Below are 12440 nucleotides of genomic sequence, written 5' to 3' on the forward strand. Positions count from 1 at the left end.
CCACTGCACACCAGCCTGGGTAACAGAGAAAAACCCTGTCTCTAATTTTGTAAAGACTTTTTAAAGAAAGACTTAGTGCTTGCTTTGCTGGGTTTTGAACTTACATGGAGCCTGTTACCCATTTCTCCCTTTTGGAATGGGAATGTTTACCCAGTGCCCGTACCAGCATTGTATATTGGAAGTAAATAACTTGTTTTTTATTTTTATTTTATTATTATTATTTTTTTTGAGATTCAGCCTTGCTGTGTCACCCAGGCTGGAGTACAGTGGCCCAATCTTGGCTCACTGCAACCTCTGCCTCGTGGGTTCAAGCGATTCTCCTGCCTCAGCCTCTCGAGTAGCTGGGATTACAGGCGTGCACCACCACGCCTGGCTAATTTTTGTATTTTTAGTAGAGATGGGGTTTCACCATGTTGGCTAGGCTGGTCTCGAACTCCTGACCTCAAGTAATCCTCCTGCCTCGTCCTCCCAAAGTGCTGGAATTACAGGCGTGAGCCACCGCACCTGGCCTTTCATTTCACAGGCTCACAACTGTAATTAACTTGCCTTAAGTCTCAGATGAGATTTTGGACTTTGAGCTTTTGAGTTGATGATAGAACGAGTTAAGATTCTTGGGAACTGTTGGGAAGGGATGATCACATTTTGCAACATGAGAAGAACGTGAGGTTTGTGGGGCGATGGGGCAGAATGCTAATAGTTTGGATATTTGACCCATCCAAATCTCATGTTGAAGTTTGATCCCCAGTGTTAAAGGTGGGGCCTAGTGGGAGGTGTTCGGGTCATGAGGATGGATCTCTCATGAATGGCTTGGTGCTGTCCTGGCAGCAATAAGTGAATTCTCACTCTGTTAGTTGCCACCAGAGCTGGTCGTTTAAAAGAGTCTGACACTTCCTCCCCTCTCACTCACTTTCTCTCCCACTGTGTGATCTCTGCACAGACTTGCTTTCATTCACTTTCTGCCATGAGTGGAACAGTGAGGGAGGCCCTCACCAGGAGCAGATGCCGGCACCATGCTTCCTGTACAGCCTGCAGAAAACATGGGCAAAAATAAATCTCTTTTCTTTATAAATTAAAAACTAAAATTTTTAAATGCCTAGCATTAAACTAGAAAAACTAAGCTATCCATCAGCTGACGAATGGACAAACAAAATGTGGTATATTCATAAAATGGAATATTATTCAGCCACAAAAAAGAACCTTGAAAACATTATGTTAAGTGAAAGAATCCAGGCACAAAAGGCTACATAGTGCATGATTCCATGTTTACGAAATGTCCAGAGGGCAAATCCATAGAGACAGAAAGTAGATTACTGGTTGTCAAGGGGTAGAGGCAGGGAAAAATTAAGACTTCTTTTTTTTTTTGTCAACAAGCAATTTATTAAATTTTCAGATTTCCTGTAATTTTCCATTACTATCCATCATACATTTCTCTGCATGGTCACACTAAAGATATAAATTCATCACATCCATTCAACAAATCAAGAAACTCAAAACTCACAAGTATAATCTTCAACTCTGTAGAATGCTACCAAGAAGTAAAATAAGATGAAGGTAGAAAGATTCACTTTTGAAATGCTGCATGCAATGATATAGCAACACGTTGGAAAATCTAGAGAAAATGGATAATTTTCTGGAAAAACATAAATGACCAAAACTAACCCAAGAAGAAATTTAGAATGTGAATAGACCAGTTACAAAGAAGAGAGTGTAAAGTGATTTTTTAAATCCATAATTTAAAAAGCACTAGGGTTGCAAGAAGGATAATTCCAAAGTTATTTAAAGTACCCCAAATTAAAAAAACAAAAAACTCACCAATTCATTTCATATAGCCAGTGCAGCATTAATATGAAAACCTGATAAACACAAGACAAAACAAAACTATAGGCCAGGCACAGTAGCTCACACCTGTAATCCCAGCACTTTGGGAGGCCAAGGTGGGTAGATCACTTGAGGTCAGAAGTTCGAGACCAGCCTGGACAACATGGCGAAATCCCATCTCTACTAAAAATACAAAAATTAACCCAGGCCAGGCGCGGTGGCTCATGCCTGTAATCCCAGCATTTTGGGAGGCCGAGGAGGGCAGATCCCGAGGTCAGGAGATCGAGACCATCCTGGCTAACACGGTGAAACCCCGTCTCTACTAAAAATACAAAAAACTAGCTGGGCATGGTGGCAGGCGCCTGTAGTCCCAGTTACTCGGGAGGCTGAGGCAGGAGAATGGCATGAACCCGGGAGGCAGAGCTTGCAGTAAGCTGAGATCGCGCCACTGCACTCCAGCCTGGGTGACAGGGTGAGACTCCGTTTCAAAAAAAAAAAAAAAAAAATTTACCCAGCGTGGTGGTGCATGCCTGTAATCCCAGCTTGAACCCAGGAGGCGGAGTTGCAGTGAGCCAAGATCACACCACTGTACTCCAGCCTGGGCGACAGAGCAAGACTCCATCTCAAAACAAAAAAACAAAAACTATTGACCAATCTTACTTATACATATGAATGAATATTCTAAATAAAAACCCAGCACTGTTATTAATAATTGCAACAACAAAAAAGAGTAATACAGTATGGCAAAGAGCATTGTATTTCAGGAATTCAAGGGTATTTCAATATCAGTTAAGTATATATATATATATATATATTTTAAATTTTTATTTCTTTAATATTTCTTTTTTTATTATACTTTAAGTTCTGGGATACATATGCAGAATGTGCAGGTTTGTTATATAGGTATACACGTGCCATGTTGGTTTGCTGCACCCATCAACCCGTCATCTACATTAGGTATTTCTCCTGATGCTATCCCTCCCCTAGCACCCCAACCCCCAATAGACCCCAGTGTGTGATGTTCCCCTCCCTGTGTCCATGTGTTCTCATTGTTCAATTCTCACTTATGAGTGAGAACATGCGATGTTTGGTTTTCTGTTCCTGTGTTAGTTTGCTGAGAATGATGGTTTCCAGCTTTATCCATGTCCCTGCAAAGGACATGAACTCATCCTTTTTTATGGCTGCATAGTATTCCATGGTGTATATGTGCCACATTTTCTTTATCCAGTCTATCATTGATGGGCATCTGGGTTGGTTCCAAGTCTTTGCTATTGTGAACAGTGCTGCAATAAACATACGTGTACATGTGAGACTAACTTCTAATAGGTTTGGGGTTTCCCTTTGAGATGATGGATATTTTCTGGAATTAGATAGTGGTAATAGTTGCACACATAGTGAAGTGTATACTTGAAAATGGTGAATTTATGTGATAAGTAAAAACATGCTATAAAGGGAAAAAAGAATGGAGGGCTGATATCTTGGAAGAAATTTGGGTCCCTGAAAGAACACAAGAAGCAAGTTTTATTAAAAGAAGTACATAAAAGAGCAACACAATTCTACATTATTTAAGTGTTTATCTTGGAGTCTCTTTGGTATAGCAGCTTAGAATTACCATAATTAATATATCATCCTTGCCCAAAATGGGAAACAGTGACGTTCTGATAGAATGTGTGACGTAGTAAGTTTCAACAAAATATTTATAGAATGAGTAAATTATGGCATTTTCATATTCCACCATGAATTTTAGATATTGAGCATAATCTGATTAAGTGCAGTTTATTTTCCCTTTTTTGATGAGCCTAATATACTAGATGTTAGCTCTGTCCTGTGTAAAAGCCTCTCTTCTTTCACCTTTATATTTTTCCTCCTACATATTATGGTTTTTAATTATTCTAGAGAGCATAAGCATTGGATTCCTAAAAATTGATTTGGTATTTTTTCCACTTTCAATTTTCCATTTAACCTGTGTTGCACCTTTCATCATTGAGATTATTGCCACAATGTCCATTGCAAAGAATTTACTCTTAGGTTGAAAAACTCATCTGTAAGTCCCTTGTCCTACAGACTCAGTAACATACATAAATGAAGAGATCAAGAGTCATCAGGTCTTTAAAATGACTGTGTAGGTGATTTTGCATTCCACAAATTACTCATGAAATTGCCTTTAAAATCCAGTTTATTTGCAATTCCAATCTTAACTTCATGTTCTTCTCCAGAAAGCTTAATTTTCATACCTATTTCCACAAATACAAAATTTATATGGGCTCAAGAATAAATTAAGTGTCCGCTGTGCTGAAAATTACTCTCAATCTTCCATATCTGAATTCAGGGAACATTTTTTTTTTTTTTTGCACTCCAAAAGCAAATACACTCTGCCACTTGTTTTTAAACAATTGTTTTTACTAGATTTCCATTATATTGGAGGGGATTATTGTAGAAAGCCTAATAATTTTGGCTTTAAAGCCATGGTTTTCTCTTTTCAGTTATAATTTATGTTCCTTTGAGTTTCTCTCACCAGACATTTTAAAAATAAAACAAAATATTCTCCTCTGACTACCTCCATATATTTAATACCTTCAATATTCTAAATAGGTTCTATGTCCTTAGCGCTGGAGTAATGAAAAGTAAAATATAATCCCTTATTATCAAGGATTTACTTAAAATAAAAGAAAGACAAAAGCGCCAAATACCATATGGTTTAAAACTCTCTAGTTTGAAGAATTTGCAGACTAGGGAATCAAATGAGTGAAAAAGTACACTAGAGTAGTTAAGAACTATTTCATGGAACAGAAGCAACTGAATGAAAAATGAAAATATGCATATTGTCCACATATGCAGTACACAAAATAATCAGAAGCCCAGATACAAAATGGAGCTTTATATGATAGACATTGAGGAAAATGTGAAACAATGAAATAGAGCATGAGATATCCTATTAGTTTTCCATTGCTGCATAACAAATTCCCATGCACTTAGTAGCTTAAGACAACACACTTTTATTATTTCATAGTTTCTATGTGTCAAAAGTTCACACATAGCTTAACTAAATCCTCTGTTCAAGATCTCACAAGGTGTCAGCCAGGCTATATTTTCATCTGGAAACTTGACTGGGAAGACTCCACTTCCAAGATCATTCACATCATTGGCAGATTTTATTTTCTTGCAGCTACATGACTTAGGGCCCTGGCTTCTTACTGGTTATCAGCTGAAGGCTACCTTCAAATCGAAGAGGCCGCCCATGGTTTCTAGAGGCTGCCTGCAGTTTCTTGCCATGTGGGTTTCCTCAATATAGATGCTTACTCATTGCCAGTAAGGAGAATCTCTTGTGCCAGTCTACTAAAGCAAAGTGTTAGATACTGTAATGAAATCATGGGAGTTACATCATATCATCTTTGAATGTAATATAATCTGATCGAGGGAGTGATATCCCATCACCTTTGCCATATTCTATTTGCTAGAAACAAGTCACAGAGATTCTACCTGCACCCAAGGAGAAGAAATTATACAAGATTGTGTGACTCACTATGGAATACCTTCCTGTGTGTCCACCAGAGTCTTCCCTCTTACCACCAATGCTTTAAATCCCTCTCATGTGCAAAATACATTTGCCCTATTCCAAGGTCCCAAAAGGCTCACCTCATTACAGTATCAGCTCCAAGCCTAAAATTTTATCACCATATTAGGTCCAGGTGCAGATGAGGCTCCTGGGTGTCATCCATTAAGTACAGCTTCTGAGGCACAATTCTTCTCTTTCTGTATGTGGACCTGTGAAAACAGAAGAGACAAGGGTTATCTTCCCCCAAAACACTGAACATACAGTGGTTGGGCAGACATATAACAGTCGTAGACATTCCAATTCAAGATAGAGAAAAATTGAAGTTATAAACCTTCTTTTAGAGAAGAAGTGTGTTAAGGGAGTTTAGAACTTTCAAGATGAGTTACCTCCTGTGATGGTTAATTTTGTATCAGCTCAACTGGACTAAGATGCCCAGATAGCTGGTAAAACATTATTGCTAGGTGTGACTGTGAGGGTGTTTCCAGAAAACATTAACATTTGAATCAGCAGACTGTGTAAAGATTTGTCCTCACCAATGTGGGCAGGCATCATCTAATCCACTGAGGGACTGAAAAGAACAAAAACGTGGAGGAAGGGCAGATTCACCCTCTCTGCTCAAGCTGCGAACATCCATCTTTTCCTGCCCTCAGACATTGAGGCTATTGGTTCTTGGGCCGTCAGACACCAGGGCTTACACCAACACCATCCCCTCACCCCCTACCCCATTTTTCAAGCCTTTAGCCTGGGACTGGTAGTTATACCATCAACTCCCCTGGTTCTCAGGCCTTCAGACTCAAACTGAATTACATGATCAGCTTCAGCTTTTCTAGTTCTCTAGCTTGCAGAAAGAAGATGGAGGGGACTTCTTGGCTTCCATAATGGTGTGAGCAAATTCCCATAATAAATTCCCTCTTATATATGTCTGTATACCCTATTGGCTCTGCTAATACACCTTCAGGGCATTTCAAAGGCATCAAGCTCTCCCAGAAAACGTGAGATTGACTTCCTAAATGGAAGTCAATGGTGGCTCACACCTGTAATCCCAGCTCTTTGGGAGGCCAAGACAGGCAGATCACTTGAGGCCAGGAGTTCGAGACCAGCCTGGCCAACATGGCAAAACCCCATCTCTACTAAAAATACAAAAATACAAAAATTAGCCAGGCATGGTGGCGGGCACCTGTAATCCCAACTACTTGAGAGGCTGAGGCTGGAGAATAGCTGGAACCTGGGAGGCAGAGGTTGCAGTGAGCTGAGATCATGCCACTGCACTCCAACCTGGGCGACAGAGTGTCTCAAAAAAAAAAAAAAAAAAAAAAAGCAGTTTACTAGGATGATTTTTAAAAAAAATTCCAAGGCTTAAATACATGTAGGAAGCATGGAGAGCACAAAAGAGGGAAAGATAAATTCTCCATGGGGAAGTAGGTAGGTTTGCCCGCCAGTGTTGGGGAAGCTTAACACGGAAAGTGAGACATGTGAGGCAAAGTGCAAAAGCGTGGAGGTAAAAAAAACACAAAAAAACAGTTATCTGACATCATGGAAGTGCAAATAGCTCTATGCAAAAGGACAGAAGTCTATGTCTCATGTTAGGGAAGCAAAATAAGTTTAAAAATCTAAGGACAGGCTGTGGGCGGTGGCTCAGGCCTGTAATCCCAGCACTTTGGGAGGCCAAGGCAGTCGGATCACGTGAGGTCAGGAGATAGAGAACAGCCTGGCCAACATGGCGAAACCCCATCTCCACCAAAAATACAAAAATAAGCCTCACGTGGTAGCACACACCTGTAATCCCAGTTACTCGGGAGGCTGAGGCATGAGAATCAGGAGGTTAGAAACCCAGGAGGTGGAGGTTGCAGTGAGCCCAGATCGTGCCACTGCACTCCAGCCTGGGTGACAGAGTGAGGACAAATAATAATAATAATAATAAATAAATAAATAAATAAAAACTAAGGACAAATGCTGGACTACAATCATGGGAAAAGCATGGATTTTTTTTTTTTTTTTTTTTTTTTTTTTTTTTTTTTGAGACAGAGTCTGGCTCTGTCGCCCAGGCTGGAGTGCAGTGGCCAGATCTCAGCTCACTGCAAGCTCCACCTCCCAGGTTCACGCCATTCTCCTGCCTCAGCCTCCTGAGTAGCTGGGACTACAGGCGCCCTCCACCTCGCCCGGCTGGTTTTTTTTGTATCTTTTAGTAGAGACGGGGTTTCACCATGTTAGCCAGGATGGTCTCGATCTCCTGACCTCGTGATCCACCCGTCTCGGCCTCCCAAAGTGCTGGGATTACAGGCTTGAGCCACCGCGCCCGGCCTAAAAGCATGGATTTTTAACTTAAACTAATGAATCACCACTAAGGGATTCTATATACAGGAAAGAAATATAAACTAACTTTTGTATCTTGAAAGAATAAATTCCATGTTACCATTGTATTTTGTACTTCAGGATAACATGTTAAAAATAGAGACTTTTTTATCTTTTTCTTTCTTTCTTTCTTTCTTTTTTTTTTTTTTTGAGGAACCGACCACGAGCAGGGCCATCACACAGTTTTAAGTCCAGACTGAAAACACATATTCTATGATCCAATATTCCTTTAATTTTGAACTATTTAAGGTGTAAGACGTGTCAAAAGGCCCCAGAGGAATATAAAAATGTCGGATAGTTTGTACCTAGATAAAACAAGATAATTAGAGAGGTGTGCACGTGAAGAACCCAATGGGCTGAGTTCTGCACTGGCCTTGTGCCTTTGACTTATTTGGAAGACAGCTCTAAATCAGTGGTTCTCAACATTGAGCGTGTATCGGAATCACCCAGAGGGCTTGTCAGCACGCACACTGCTGAGCCTCACACCCAAAGTTAGATATTCAGTAGGTCTGGCTTAGGGTCCAAGAATTTGCATCTCTAACAATATCTCAGATGCTGTTGCTGGTGGTCCAGGAAACACACTGGAAAAACCACTGCTCCAGAAGATGGCCATGGCAAGCTCTATTGCACATTTATCATTAGGTTGACCACCTGTCCAGTTTACACCTGCTGTTATAGCATAATTATTAATGATGCCCCTTTCACTTTCCAAAGTTTCTGAATTTGGATGATAAAGTGTAAGGTCACCTCACCTATAATCCATAATGAGATCAAAAAGGGGTTTTGGAGCTGAGCACAGCTCATGCCTGTAATCCCAGCACTTTGGGAGGCCAAGGCCAGTGGACCACTTGAGGTTAGAAGTTCGAGACCAGCCTGGCCAACATGGTGAAACCCTGTCTCTACAAAAAAAAAAAAAAAAACAAACAAACAAAAAATTAGCTGGGTGTGCTGGTGCATGCCTGTAATCCCAGCTACTTGGGAGGCTGAGGCTGGAGAATCCCTTGAGCCCAGGAGGTGGAGTTTGCAGTGAGCTGAGATGGCGCCATTGCACTCCAGCCTGGGTGACAGAGCAAGACTCTGTCTCTAATAAATAAATAAATAATACAAAAATTAGCCAGGCATGGTGGCACGTGCCTGTAATCCCAGCTACTCAGGAGGCTGAGGCTGGAGAATCGCTTGAGCCCGGGAGGCGGAGTTTGCAGTGAGCTGAGATCAAGCCACTGTACTCCAGCCTGGACAACAGAGCAGGACCCTGTCTCAAAAACAAAGGGGGTGGGAGATGGTTTACATTCAATTATCAGGAAATCTTTACCCTGGAAAAATTCTTCTTTACCCTTGTAGTCATTTTTCTCCCTGTGGCCAAGGTAAATCCTACAAATAATTGCATTTTCTTTCCAGCTATGTCTGATAGGAAGCTCAGAAGGAAACTTGTAGCTTCATTTTAGTTACTCTGCAGAACCCTAGGGCCCAAATGCCTACAGCCCAAATCAATTCTGGTCCTGACTTCGTCCATTCTTTCTATATTTTCTCTGATCTAATTTTTATGGAGCTATACTTGTACATTTTACTACGGGGATTCTTAAAAGCCCACAAAAGCTGCTCAACTGCAACAGGTGCAACAAACAAATACATGAATTAATGATGACTCATGAGAAACGTGGTTATTTCCTGACTTTCTTGGGAAGGGACATAGGTCTGTGAAGTCCAGGTTGTACTGCTCAGATTAAGCAGCCTGGAAATCTCCACACTTCAGCTGGACGAGAGGCTGCACCCCATGGAGAGCCAGAGAACTCCATGCCTTTGTGATCACAAGCTGCATATGTGTGACTGATTTGATCATGTGGCACTTGGAGAAAGGCAGATTTCTCATTGGAACTAAGTATGCAATTGTCCCCTCCCAATTCATTTATTATTATTATTATTATTATTATTATTATTTGAGACACAGTTTCGTTGTGTCGCCCAGGCTGGAGTGCAGTGGCACAGCTTACTGCAACCTCCACCTCCTGGATTCCAGCGATTCTCATGCCTCAGCCTCTGGAGTAGCTGGGATTACAGGTGTGCGCCACTATGCCTGGCTAATTTTTGTATTTTTATTTATTTATTTTTGAGACAGAGTCTTGTTCTGTGAAGGGGGCCAGCCCCTCCACACCTGTGGGTGTTTCTCGCCAGGTGGAATGAGAGACTTGAGAAAAGAAAGAGACACAGAGACAAAGTATAGAGAAAGAAAAGTGGCCCAGGGGACCGGCACTCAGGATACGGAGGACCGGTGCCAGCACCGGTCTCTGAGTTCCCTAAGTATTTATTGATCATTATTTTTACCATCTGGGAGAGAGGGCTGTGGTAGGACAATAGGGTAATAGTGGGGAGAGGGTCAGCAGGAAAACATGTGAACGAATGTCTCTGTGTCATAAACAAGGTTAAGAAAAGGTGATGTGCACATACATAAACATCTTGGTGCATTAAATAGCAGTACTGCCACCAGCATGTCTCACCTCCAGCCCTAAGGCGGTTTTCCTGTATCTCAGTAAATAGAACATACAATCGGGTTTTACACCAAGACATTCCATTGCCCAGGGACAAGCAGGAGACAGATGCCTTCCTCTTATCTCAACTGCAAAGAGGCCTTCCTCTTTTACTAGTCCTCCTCAGCACAGACCCTTTACTGTGTCGGGTTGGGGGACGGTCAGGTCTTTCCCCTCCCACGAGGCCATATCTCAGACTACCACATGGGGAGAAACCTTGGACAATACCTGGCTTTCCTAGGCAGAGGTCCCTGCGGCCTTCTGCAGTGTATTGTGTCCCTGGGTACTTGAGATTAGAGAGTGGTGATGACTTTTAACAAGCATACTGCCTTCAAGCAGTTGCTTAACGAAGCATATCCTGCATAGCCCTAAATCCATTAAGCCTTGAGTAAACACAGCACAAGTCTCTGCAAGCACAGGGTTGCGGGGTAGGGTTACAGATTAACAGCATCTCAAGGCAGAAGAATTTTTCTTAGTACAGAACAAAATGGAATCTCTTATGTCTACTTCTTTCTGCATAGACACAGTAACAGTCTGATCTCTCTTTCTTTTCCTCACAGTTCTGTCGCCCAGGCTGGAGTGCAGTGGCACGATCTCAGCTCACTGCAACCTCTGCCTCCCTGGTGCCAGTGATTCTAGTGTCTCAGCCTCCGAAGTAACTGGGATTATAGGCGCGTGCCACCATGCCTGGCTAATTTTTATTTTTTTTATTGAGACAAGAGTCTTGCTGTGTCGCCCAGGCTGGAGTGCAGTGGCGTGATCTGGGCTCACTGCAACCTCTGCCTCCCGGGTTCCAGAGATTCTCCAGCGTCAGCCTCTCAAGTAGCTGGGATTATAGGTGTGTGCTTCCACGCCCAGCTAATTTTTGTATTTTTAGTAGAGACACGATTTCACCATGTTGACCAGGCTGGTCTACAACCCCTGGCCTCAACTGGTCCACCCACCTCTGCCTCCCAAAGTGCTGAGATTACAGGCGTGAGCCACAGCGCCCAGCCCATTTATTATTATCACCTGTCCTTACACCCTAACCCAAGGGTACAATTTCTAAAACTATATATGTAGAAAATAATCATGTATGCGCACAAAGATTTAAATGTAGGAATTTTACCACGGTGATGTTCATAACAGTTAAAACCAAAACCAACTTTCATAAATATTTATTAACAGCATATTGGTTATATAAATTATGATATGTTCAAAGATACACTATTTGCAGCTGTTAAAATTGTTTAGAAAAGTATATGCTGCCATGGAAAAATATTTAAGTTAAAATACAACGTAAAAAAACAAGGTAACCCAACATCATGATTCCAGTTTTCATTTAAACTAAAAGTGCACATACGAATATACTGATCACTTGCAAACATAAGCACCAAAGCACATACCCAGAAAAAAATATATGGAAGCAAATAAATCAAATCGTTGATAGAATTTATATTTAGGAGACATCAGAGTTAGAGGTCATTTTTACTTTCTTCTTTGTATTTATTCATAATGCATAACTTAATATTAGGAATATAATTATATAATAAACAAAACTAAAACAACAGAGTTTCAGAATATATTCGGGCTTACTGACTGCATGACCCTGAGCCCCTGAGACAATGAACCCTGCCAGAGCCGACAGGATCCATAGGCAGGTCTGAAAGAAGGGAGCTGTCGGCCGGGGCCTGGCTCGCTCATCGTCCTCCCTGGTTTACAGAATCTCAGCGGGAACTTTGAGTGGGAAAATTGATCTCAGCTGTGGTGGGCGAGGGTTGAAGACACAGTCAGGAGACCTGGCTCCAGTCTAGTGCTCTCACTGCCAACCTGAGAGGCCTAGGTGAGTCACTTGCCTTCTGGGACCATTTTATTAATCTTTGAAGGGAGGAGGGAGAGCCAGAAGGACCCCGGAGACTGTGGTGGCCCTACTACCCCGCCAGTCTCTAAGTTCCAAGGGAAAAAAGGGTTTTTCTGTACCTAAATCAGGATAGAGGAGAAATCAGCACATCCCCAGAGGACGGGGGAAAAGGAGTGCTGGTGAGAATCAGCTGACATCTGTAAAGAATCAATGGAGAGGGAAGGATCCCTGCTGGGGTGGGGGATAGCGTCTCCCTGGCTAAGGCTGGTGGCTGCCCGCACCGGATCTCCCCCAAGACACCCTGCAGGGAGCTGCCTCCCCCTCTCCCCTAGGCCATGGGGATGAACCC

The 12440-nt window shown here is 42.0% G+C and overlaps 1 long non-coding RNA gene across 1 annotated transcript in view; it reads right to left on the reverse strand.

Moving 5' to 3' along the window:
* Window positions 1-4703: 4703 nt before the first annotated feature.
* Window positions 4704-12440, reverse strand: part of LOC140710889 (uncharacterized) — a 30428-nt gene continuing 22691 nt past the window's right edge. Inside the window, exon 4 of the long non-coding RNA XR_012092034.1 lies at window positions 4704-5583. This is a non-coding gene — a long non-coding RNA (uncharacterized lncRNA). The remainder of the gene's footprint in view (window positions 5584-12440) is intronic.

Source organism: Chlorocebus sabaeus, chromosome X (assembly GCF_047675955.1).
Source record: "Chlorocebus sabaeus isolate Y175 chromosome X, mChlSab1.0.hap1, whole genome shotgun sequence".
NCBI lineage: Eukaryota > Metazoa > Chordata > Mammalia > Primates > Cercopithecidae > Chlorocebus > Chlorocebus sabaeus.